The 11,287-nt window shown below is 38.1% G+C and overlaps 1 pseudogene; it reads left to right on the top strand.

The window, feature by feature from the left end:
* Positions 1 to 6,931: 6,931 nt before the first annotated feature.
* On the top strand, positions 6,932 to 11,038 carry LOC102902158 (annotated as a pseudogene).
* The last annotated feature ends 249 nt before the right edge of the window (positions 11,039 to 11,287 follow it).

The following is an 11,287-nucleotide window of genomic DNA, read 5'->3' as shown; positions in this document are numbered from 1 at the left end:
GCCATTTGCAACTACGTGGAACTAGAGGGTATCATGCTAAGGGAAATTAGTCAGAGAAAGACAAAAATCACTTGACTTCACTTATATGAGAACTTTAAGAGACAAAACAGATGAACATAAGGAAAGGAAACAACAATAATATAAAAACAGGGAGGGGGACAAAGAATAAGAGACTCATAAATATGGAGAACAAACAGAGGGTTACTGGAGGGGGTGTGGGAGGGGGATGGGCTAAATGGGTAAGGGGCACTAACAAATCTAACTCCTGAATCATTGTTGCACTATATGCTAACCAATTTGGATGTAAATGAAAAATAAAATAAAATTTAAAAAAGAAAGCATTGGAAACAGGAGCGCCTTGTGGCTCAGTCTGTTGAACATCCGACTTTTGAGTTCAGCTCATGTCGTGATCCCAGGGTTGTGGGATCGAGCACTGCACTGGGCTTTGCACTGAGCATGGAGCTTGCTTGAAATTCTCTTCCTCTCCCTGTTCCCACCCCTGCTCGCACCTGTGTGCTCTGTCCCTAAAATGAAAAAAAAAAAAAAGCTTTAAAAAGTGCTTAAATAAAAGACATTGGGAAACAGAAAAACAAAAAGCTCAGATGACAGTGGCAACTAAAAGGGAGTGACAAGTGACTGTGGGAATTTCTAATGAATACCTGTGTTAGAAGGTCGTTTACCAAGACCAGGTATCATACAAATTGTGGCCAAAGATGTGAAAATGTAATTACATCAGTGGACAAAACAACAAAAGGTGGTGGGGTCTGGCAGAAGGATTTTTAACAGGATTCTCTATCATAGTAAGGTAGATATATTCAATGAAAATAATGCAAATCAGGAACTGGTTTCCACTCTGAGGCAGAATAGAAGAGGTTCTAATAATTACCTCAGAAAGAGAGAAACAATTCTGCTAAGAACAGGATCATGACTTTAGTAAATTAGCTATCAGAATTATTTAACTTTTATGGGAGTTAGGGATTTGAAATGGACTGTGAATGAGAGAGAAACACTGTCACTTGGAGTAGTTAAAGGAATTTAAAAATTTTTGACTTTTCAGAATGCTGTGTTTTCCATCTTTCCTTCTTCATTTGCAGTAACATTTTTTAATGTTTTATCTTTTTTAAAAGATCTTTTTAAATGTTTATTTATTTTTGAGAGACAGAGTGCAAGTGGGGGGAAGGCAGAGAGAGAGGGAGACACAGAATCTGAAGCAGGCTCCAGACTGTGAGCTGTCAGCACAGAGCCCAACGTGGGGCTGGAGCCCACAAACCATGAGATCGTGACCTAAGCTGAAGTTGGACGCTCAACTGACCGAGCCACCCATGTGCTCCTGTTTTATCTTTTAATTTGAGGGGCAAAATCATAATTTGTTACATGCCACAAATGTGTGGTAGACACGCAATAACTATTTGTTAAATTGAATGAATGACTGAATCAATCAAGAATTATAATGCAAATACAGGATTTATGTTATTGTAATGCTTTGTAGTTTTTTTTAAAAACTTTTTTTTTTATTAACGTTTATTTATTTTTGAGACAGAGAGAGACAGAGCATGAACGGGGAGGGTCAGAGAGAGGGAGACACAGAATCTGAAATAGGATCCAGGCTCTGAGCGGTCAGCACAGAGCCTGACGTGGGGCCCGAACCCACGGACCGCGAGATCATGACCTGAGCCGAAGTCAGCCGCTTAACCGACTGAGCCACCCAGGTGCCCCACTTTGTAGTTTTTTATTTGCCATGATTGCTAGCTAACTTATCAGGTTTATGGCAAAAATTGATTGAGGTCATGGAGTTTACAGAGCTGATTTTGGATTTGATGTTTCAGCATGATATATATGGGGAAAGGGATGTATTTACTATTAAAACATAAGAGAGGATAGCTACCTAAACAACTTTGCAGTTAACTTTTCTTTCTTCTTCTTCTTCTTTTTAATCCCTTTATTTTCTATATGTTTCTCTGAAATGTTCTGCTCCCAACAGGACCAGTTTAGACAATGCTGTCATTAAATTGGCATTTTCAGTGAGTTATGCTTATCTGCATTTGAAGCTCTTTATACAAAAATGGAGCAGTTTAATTAAGTTTGTTTAGAAGCAGCAGGGATTTTACATTATTATGATCCAGCTACTTCTTTTGCCTGTCATTTGAATGAGAGGTGTGATTTTGGTAGAAAAGACTCCTAGAGCCAATTAGCTACTTTGAGCATTGAAGCTACCTTGGCAAAAAGAATTGCAAACCAGTGAATTTTTTCCATTATTCCATGGATAACACACTGTTCAGCTAATGAACAGATTATTTCAAGCAAAGTCACTTATTTCTAAGACTAAGAATATTGTTTAATCATGACAACATGTATAGAAAGAAACACAAAAAAATCAAGGGAGGAAGTAACAAATGCATGTAGAAAAGGCCACTGTAGCTTTGTAAAGTTCATGTGGAACAGAAGTCAGCACTACTGCCCAGTTGATGAAAGGTAATAGGTATTGGTAGATGTAGGGGAGAAGGTACAGAAATGAGTATTTATTTTGCCAAGATCCATTATCTTTCACTTGTGTTCTCTAATCTCCTTAACAGCCTTGAAAAATGGGAATTATTAGCCCTACTTATCTTGTTTAGGAAAGGAAACTGAAGCACACAGAAATTGAAGAACTGACCTAAATTTGAGCTGCAGTTAAGAAAGCCAGGATTTGAACCCAGTGTTGGTTCCTCATCCCTCCATCTGAAGCATGTCACACAATGAATCTTTCCCAATTGATATTCTGTTCATTGTAGGTTTCCCCTGGGTTTTCTTGAGTTTCTAGGTCAGATTTCCTTAGAAGTTTAAACCTTCCAGTCACGAGAAGTATATGCCCCTCCATGGCTACCAGTATACACCTTTGTCCTCCTGCCCTTAGCCAATCAAGGTTGCAGTCAGTGTCATCACCCCTCTGTTCCTCCTGTCAGTTTTTTCGATCTATGTCTTCCAGCTCCTGCTGAAGTCCTGCACTCTGTGCTCTCAAGGTTTGGTCTCTGACTTGTATTATTAGCGTCTTTGAGCCTGAATTCTGTTTCTTGTCAGTCTCAGTGTCTGTGTCACTACTTCTGTGCTCCCTCTGTTCTAACTGAAGTTCTTGCTTCTTGCTCCCTGTACCCTCACTTTATGCTAATGATGTCCACACTGTGGTAAAAGCCAGACCCTGTGGCTCTTTGATGCCAACTTTCTCCTTCCCACCTGTGCTGATCTCCTGTCTCTCTAATCTGGGCTGCCCACTTTACTTTGTCTTGCCATGGCCCCTGGACATCAGACTTTTACTGATAGAATGCACAAGATGAGTGTTATTCCCGTGTATATTACTGTTCTACAAGTACACCCCCAGAGTTCGATAAAATCCATAGTATATAAGCAAATAGTACCACCAATTTGTATTCATTTCACATGGTGTTCAGTAAGATATTTTTCTGGCATGTCAGTAATACAGTTTACCGATTTTATAATCTCAAAATTATAATTTACATAAGAAAATCAGTTAACATGACTAATCTGATTTTTATCTTCACTTTAGTAGAGGAGTTATGCTCTACAAGGTAATGAAATAAGCATATATCATCAAGAATAAACATAAAATGTTTTATTTTATTGTGATGATTATAAGGTTTATAATTTCAAGATTTTAACTATGTTATCTGTGTGACTAGCATTACTACAAAGTTCACTTGTACTACCACATGGTTTTTGACCTAGAAATTGTAATTGTTGTGCCATTATTTGTTCTTGGCAGCCTCTTCACATTTGCCCTAGGTAAATGTGCATGTACCACTTATGCTTTCTTAATCTGTACTTGATTTATTACTAAATATTTATGCCTATGTGAGAAAATAAGAAAAAATTAAGTTATTGACAGCATGTGGTACAATAATTTTTTAAATAGTTTCAATTTCCAATTATATATTAGTAACAAGAGGACAGTGAGTTTTCAGAACAGATGAAGGGTGTGTGTAATGTCCCAGCCTATAGTAGCTCCTTTCTCTTTAGTTCAAGAAAACATTTCCGAACGGACACGAGTGAGACTGAAGTTATTATAAGGATGTCCACAAACATGTTGATCATCTCTTAACTTCAGTGTATTACTACTTGTGCTGTTATTAGAATCCAGTTACTTTTGCTATATCACTGTTGATTAACATATTAGTATATCTTAACACTATGGATAAGAACTCCATTCTACTTGTTGATGTTTAAATTCACATTGCTTGCTAGAATTTTCCAGTTTTTTCAGACTTGGGCCCCTTTGCTTCTTTTAATCTGTTTCTTTCTTTTCGTTAACCAAAACCTGGTATACCATGTTGGAAAAGGATGAGAAACGTGGGGCTAAAAACTCATTACATTTTATTAATTCCTCCTAGGCCATATTGATCAAGTTAGGAATCATCAAGAATCTCTTGTGTGTGCTTATCAATATTGTCTTGTAGAAATAGGGTCAAGGAAATACAGAGGTCTTTGAAATTAGAACTTGAATAGAAAAATTTCAACTGTAGGACCCTGTACCTAACTCTGTGTGTAAAACAAACTTGTATGTGAATCTCATACAGAGTGACCTGGCATCCTGGGACATTATGGTCAGAGCAGTCTTTCAAAACGCAAAATGGATTTTGTCACTTCTCTACTTAGTAGCTTTCAGTGGCTCCCATTGTTCTCAGAATAATGGCAGAAATCCTTAACACAGCCTACCTGTTTACTCTGATCTTACACTTCATTCATTTTCACTCTCTTTGCTCTGGACATACTGTCCCCTTTTTGGTTTCTTGAATATCACTGTTTTGGGCCACAGGAACTTTAGTAACTCTGATTCCTCTACTTGATCCTTTGGCTCTTGTGTCCCCACTGGGTCATCTCAAATCTCAACTCAGGAATGATGTCTCTGTTTAGCCCCTCCAACTAAATATTCTTTCTTTTTATTGTCATCACAATTTTCATGATACGTTCATATGTGATTCTGTGACTAGTATTTGTTTCTCCATCCTGGTATGAGCTCCAAGTGGGCAGGGCTTTGTCTGATTTGTGTTCCTTATTGTTTGTTTCCAGTGCCTGCCACATAATCTGCCTTCAATGAATAAATAAATGATCCAGATCAAGCAAAACAATATGAATGGCTAGTGGTACATTTGAGAACTTGTTTGGTAGCCCATCTTGGAAGCACAGCTACACATAAACTTTAGCCAAAGAATGTTCTCTGTCGACCTGCCTTTTGGATCCAGATTTAGTTACACTACACATGGAGCAGCAGCCAGATCAATATGTCAATTTCTCTTTCAACCATGGATTTAATTTCTTATCTTCTGAATTAGTATTGGAGGGCAAACAATTATTGATAGGGTGAGAATTATTTTATTATTAATTGTTTGTTTAACATTTCTTAGCTCTCATTCATATGATCCCAATTTGGTCATCACGATAGCTCTACTATAGAGGCAGAGCTGGTATAGTTAACAAATGAGATAACTGTCCCATATTGGTTATGTGACCTACCCACATCATGCCCTAAATAAGCAGTTAAGCTGGGACTTAAACTTGGGCCTTAGACTTCAATCCATAACCTAGTCTACCAGTGCCAAGCTTTTTTCTTCTCTAAGTGGACATATTGTTTGGAAACAAGGAATCAGTGAATTTCATTTGGTAGCCCCTTGTCCACAATAAAGGTAAATGATAGATATCAGGATAGGCTGGATGTAGTTTATATCACAGGTTTCCGAAGTTGAAGATCTTTTGTTCTCTGTTGAGATACCATGTTTCACAGAGATACCTGAAGATCCCTTTCTGGTTCCTGACTATAATTCTGTCATTTTATCCTTCCTATCTCCCAAGCCCCCTTCTAATCATTGGAATTATCTCCCTAATAAACCAAATTCTATTAATTACTTTCCACTGACTTCTGCATTGGACTTTTATGTGTGTTTTGGATACTTAAATCTATCACATGATGGGGCGCCTGGTGGCGCAGTCGGTTAAGCGTCCGACTTCGGCCAGGTCACGATCTCGCGGTCTGTGAGTTTGAGCCCCGCGTCAGGCTCTGGGCTGATGGCTCAGAGCCTGGAGCCTGTTTCCGATTCTGTGTCTCCCTCTCTCTCTGCCCCTCCCCCGTTCATGCTCTGTCTCTCTCTGTCCCAAAAATAAAATAAAAAACGTTGAAAAAAAAAATTCAAAGAAAGGAGAAAGGGAAGGAGGAATGACGTGGAAAGAGACCCAATATCTTTAAAAAAAAAAAAATAAAAAAAAAATAAAAAAAATCTATCACATGATAACAGTGGGAAAGAACATTGTATCTTTATTTTGGTCCAGGGTGCTGAAAAATTTGTCACTGTAAATCTCATTTTGAGGGGGCTTTATGAACATCTTATTCTTTTCTGATTACAAAACTAACACACATCATATAAAACAGTATAAAGAATAAACATAATCCATATTTCTTATTCTAATGATAACATTTAGTATAATCCCTTTCAGGAAAGTAAAAATTATTTAAAAAGACTATTTTAAATAGATTTATAACATTCTATTATTTGAATATAATTATATAACCATCCTTGAAATTTTATAATACTTAGGTTGTTTCTAATATCTCATTATCATAAATGGTGTTGGATGAACTTCTTTCCCCAAACCTCCGATTATCTTCTTAGGAAATTGCTTAGAAGTTGAATCATCAGGTTCATGGGCAATAATGAAAAAAATCATCACTTTTTCTAAAATTAAAACATAAAATTGGGAACAATAATAAAATAGTACCAAAGAGTTCAAAATAAAAATTAAAAGCCTTTTTTTTTAACCTTCATAAAAATGAACTCAAAATGGGCCATAGACCTACATATAAATGCAAAACTATGAAACTTCTGGGAGATGACATAAGAGAAAATCTAGATGATCTCAGGTTTGGCAATGACTTTATAAATGCAACATGAAAGGTACAGTCTATTAAAGAAATAAGTGATAATTTTGACTGTGTTAAAATTAAAACATTTTTGCTTTACAAAGTCACTGTCCAGAGAATGAGAAGACAAGCCACAGACTGGGAGGAGATATTTGCAAAGGACATTTATGATAAAGGACTGTTAAATTCAAAATATTCAGAGAACTTTTGAAACTCAGCAATAAGAGAATGAAGAATCTGTTTGAAAAATGGGCAAAATATCTGAACAGACACCTTACCAAAGAAGATCTATAGTTGGCAGATAAGCATATGAAAAGATATGTGACATAATATGTCATTAGGGAATTGTAAAGATACCACCATTAGCATGGCAATACAATTGTATTGTAAGATACCACCATTAGCATGGCAAAAATCCAAAACACTGACAATACCAAATCCTGGTGAGGATGTGGAACAACAGGGACTCTCTTTCTTTGCTGGTGGGAATACAAAATGGTAGAGCCACTTTGGAAGACAGTTTGTCATATTCTTACAAAACTAGACATACTCTTACTATATGATCCAGCAGTTGTGCTCCTTGGTACTTCTCCAGAAGAGTTGAAAACTTATGCACACAAAACTCTGCACACGGATATTTATAGTAGTTTTATTTATAATAGCCAAAACTTGGAACCAAAAGTATGTGAATTCACTTTCAGTAGGTGAATTGATAATTAAGTTGTGGTATATCCAGACAATGGAATCTTATTCATTACTAAAAGTAAATGAGCTGTCAAGCTATGAAAAGAAACATAGGAACTTTGAATGCTTAAATGAGTGAAAGAAGCCAATCTGAAAGATTACATACTGGATTATTCCAACTACATGACATTCTAGAAAAGGTGAAACTATGGAGATAGTAAAAAGATCAGTGGTTGCCATAAGATGGGAATGGGGGGAGGGATGAATAGGCAGAGCATAGAGAATTTTCAGGGCAGTGAAGAAACTATTCCGTATGATATTATAGTGGTGGATACATACCATTATATGTCTGTCCAAACCCATAGAATTTAAAACACCAAGAGTGAGTCTTATTTAAACTCTGGACTTTAGGTGATAATGGTATGTCAGTGTTGGTTCATCTGTTGTTATAAATGTATCACTGTGGTACAGGGACGCTGTGTGTTCATTAAGTGGAGGCAGGGCATATATGGAACTCTTTGTAACTTTCTACTCAGTTTTACTGTGAACCTAAAAGTACTCTAGAAGACAGAGTCTATCTAATAAAAAAAGCCCCTCCACCCCAGCCTTCTATTTCTACAGGTCCATTTATTAGAAAAGAATCATCTTTGGCCATTTCTCATTTCTCATTTCTCTTGTTAGTTATTCTGGTAATTGTAAGATGCTTATATCTAACCCTTGATTTTTCAGCTTTGGGAGGTTTCTCTTGTTGCTGTGCTAAGAAAGATGAGGAATTCAGCTCATATTTATCATCCTCCACCCCCACTAATTTTGTTTGCTATATAGTTTTACCAGTAGTTTCCTTTGTACATTTCAAACTATATTTTGGTATCTTAATGTAGTATACACCTTGGGTTAGCGATGTGTTTGGCTTTCCTTCTCAGTACTTCACCACTGTCATGAAAGCCACCTCAAAGATTAATAGGCATGGTGGTAACGTGACTATAATAAATAAAAAGTAATCAAACTAAAGTTGAGGGATAGTCTACGAAATAACTGGCCTTTATTCTTCAAAAGTCAAAGTCATGGATAACAAAGACTGAAATATTATTCTAGATTAAAGAAAACTACAGAGATACTACAACATGTAGTTCTGGATTGGATTCTGGATTAAGAAAAAAATGTATTTTCTTTTTTAATAAAAGATATAGTGGGACAAATGGGACAATTTTAATAAAGCCTATGGTAAATGTTAATTAGTGTTAATTTCCAGATTTTGATAATTGTACTGTGATTCTGTAAGAGAATGTCCTTGTCTTTAGATAATACACAATGAAACTTAGGGGTAAAGGAGCATTTATTTGCAACTTACTTTCAAACAGTGAATGTGGATATATAGAGAGAAAATGCTAAAGTAAATATAATGAATTGTTAACATTTGGGAAATCTAGGGGAAGCAATTATTTGCACTATGGCAACTTTTCTGTAAGTCTAAAACACTTTTACAGTTGGCTTGTTTAAATCAGGTCTCAGGTAAAATCCATATATTGCATTTGTTTGGGGTGGCTCTTAAGAGTCTTGTAATCCATATGGTTCATGCTCCCTTTCTTTTAAGATGCCACTTTTTAATTATAGAAACAACCATTTGACCCACTTTTGAATTTGGATGATCATATGCTCTTTGTGTCATTTAATATATTTCTTTATCATGCATTTTTCCTGAAGACTGGTACATTTAAGAAGTTCCAGTGAATTTGTGTTAAAAAAAAATTGGCATGGTGGTACTAGGGGAAGGATGCAGTAATTCAGGGCAGCATTTAGTTAAAAGAAGGGAGGGAGATGGCACATTAGTCTCTAGCAATGTCAACTGGAAAAGATCTGAGATGCTTACACATTAAGAAAATTGAGGGTCTCGCTCACTGCAGTCCACCCATGCTTCTTGTCCTCCCACCACTCATTTTCATGCCCACTGCTGCCACCTCCACCTATCACCCTGGAAGAGGAGATCCCTGCACTCATCACTGATGATAACTCTGGTATATGCAAGGTGGGCTTTGCTGGGAATGATGTCCCTTGTCCCCCCGCCATATTCCCATCCATTGTCAGAAACCCCCTGCCTCCAAGGTGTTGTCATGGTGGGCATTAGCCAAAAGGACTTCTATGTGGGCAACAGGGCCCAGAGCAAGCAAGGCATCCTATCCTCAAGTACCCTATTGAGCCTGGCATCATCACCAACAAGGAGGGTATGGAGAAGATCTGGTACCGCACCTTCTACAATGAACTGCACATGGCCCCCAAGGAGCACTACAACACTTCCACCACTGGTATTGTCATGGACTCTGGGGACAGGGTAACCCACACTATGCCCATCTTTGTGGGGTACTCCCTGCCCTGTGCCATCCTGTGCCTGGACCTGGCTGGCCAGGACCTGATGGACTACCTCTTGAAGATATTCACAGAGAGTGGTTACAGTTTCACCACCACAGTTGAGTGGGAAATTGTGTGTGACATAACCGACAAGCTCTGCTAGGTCAACCTTTACTTTGAGCAGGAAATGGCCACTGTGGTGTCCTCCTCCTCCTTGGAAAAGAGCTATGAGCTGGCTGATAGTCAGCTGATCACCATGGGCAAGAAGTGGTACCACTGCCCTGTGGGATTTTCCCAGCTATCCTTTCTGGGTATGGAGTACTTTGGTATCCATGAGATCACCTTCAACTTCATCATGAAGTGTGACTCTGACATCTGGATGGACCTGTACTCTAACACAGTGCTGAATGGTGGGACCACCATGTACCCAGGCGTCTTGGACAGAATGCAGAAAAGGAGCACTACCCTGGAACCCAGCATTATGAAGATCAAAGTCATTGCTTCTCCTGAATGCAAATACTTTGTGTGGATCAGGGGCTCCATCCTGGCCTTGCTGTTCACCTTTAAGCAGATGTGAATCAGCAAACAGGAGTATGAAGAGTTGGGCCCCTCCACTTCCCATTGCAGATGCTTCTAAATGCCTTGCAAGCAGTTATGTAGCATTTGCTGCATGAGTTAATTCCTAAGTATAAATTTACCCTGGCAAATGTGTACACTTCATGCTAGCCTCATAAACTGGAATACGCCTTTGAAAATAAATTTGTCCTTGAAGCTTGTATCTGATGTCAGCCCTGGATGGAAGATTGTTGCTGATTTTGACTTTGTATTCAAATTAAATTTTCTCTTGGTATATGTTTAATACCTTGTACATAACCTTGATTTAAGCCTCTTTTATAGAATGTGGCTTAGTCATTTCATGGCTGAGGGGAGAACATGTTTATGAAAGAGAAATCCATTGGTTTGATGAGCATCCTCCATAAGGTTCTTTTTAAAAAAAATTTTTTTTTTACTGTTTATTTTTTGAGAGAGAGAGAGAGAGAGAGAGAGACAGAATGTGAGCAGGGGAGGGGCAGAGAGAGAGGGAGACACAGAATCTGAAGCAGTTTCCAGGCTCCGAGCTGTCAGCACAGAGCCTGATGTGGGGCTTGACCTCACAAGCTGTGAGATCATGACCTGAGCTGAAGTCAGACACTCAACCGACTGAACCATCCAGGCACCCCCATAACGTTCTTGATCTGAGTTGGGTATTAATGTGTGAGAGCTGCCTATTTCAGGATTATCTAGAGGCTGGCAAGATTTTTGAACCAGTTGAAATTTCTTTGTCTTTCTGGTCTGACAGGATTAGGAAGGTCT

The sequence above is a fragment of the Felis catus genome, chromosome A2 (assembly GCF_018350175.1).
Source record: "Felis catus isolate Fca126 chromosome A2, F.catus_Fca126_mat1.0, whole genome shotgun sequence".
Lineage (NCBI taxonomy): Eukaryota > Metazoa > Chordata > Mammalia > Carnivora > Felidae > Felis > Felis catus.
This window is presented reverse-complemented; position numbering and strand designations above follow the sequence as displayed.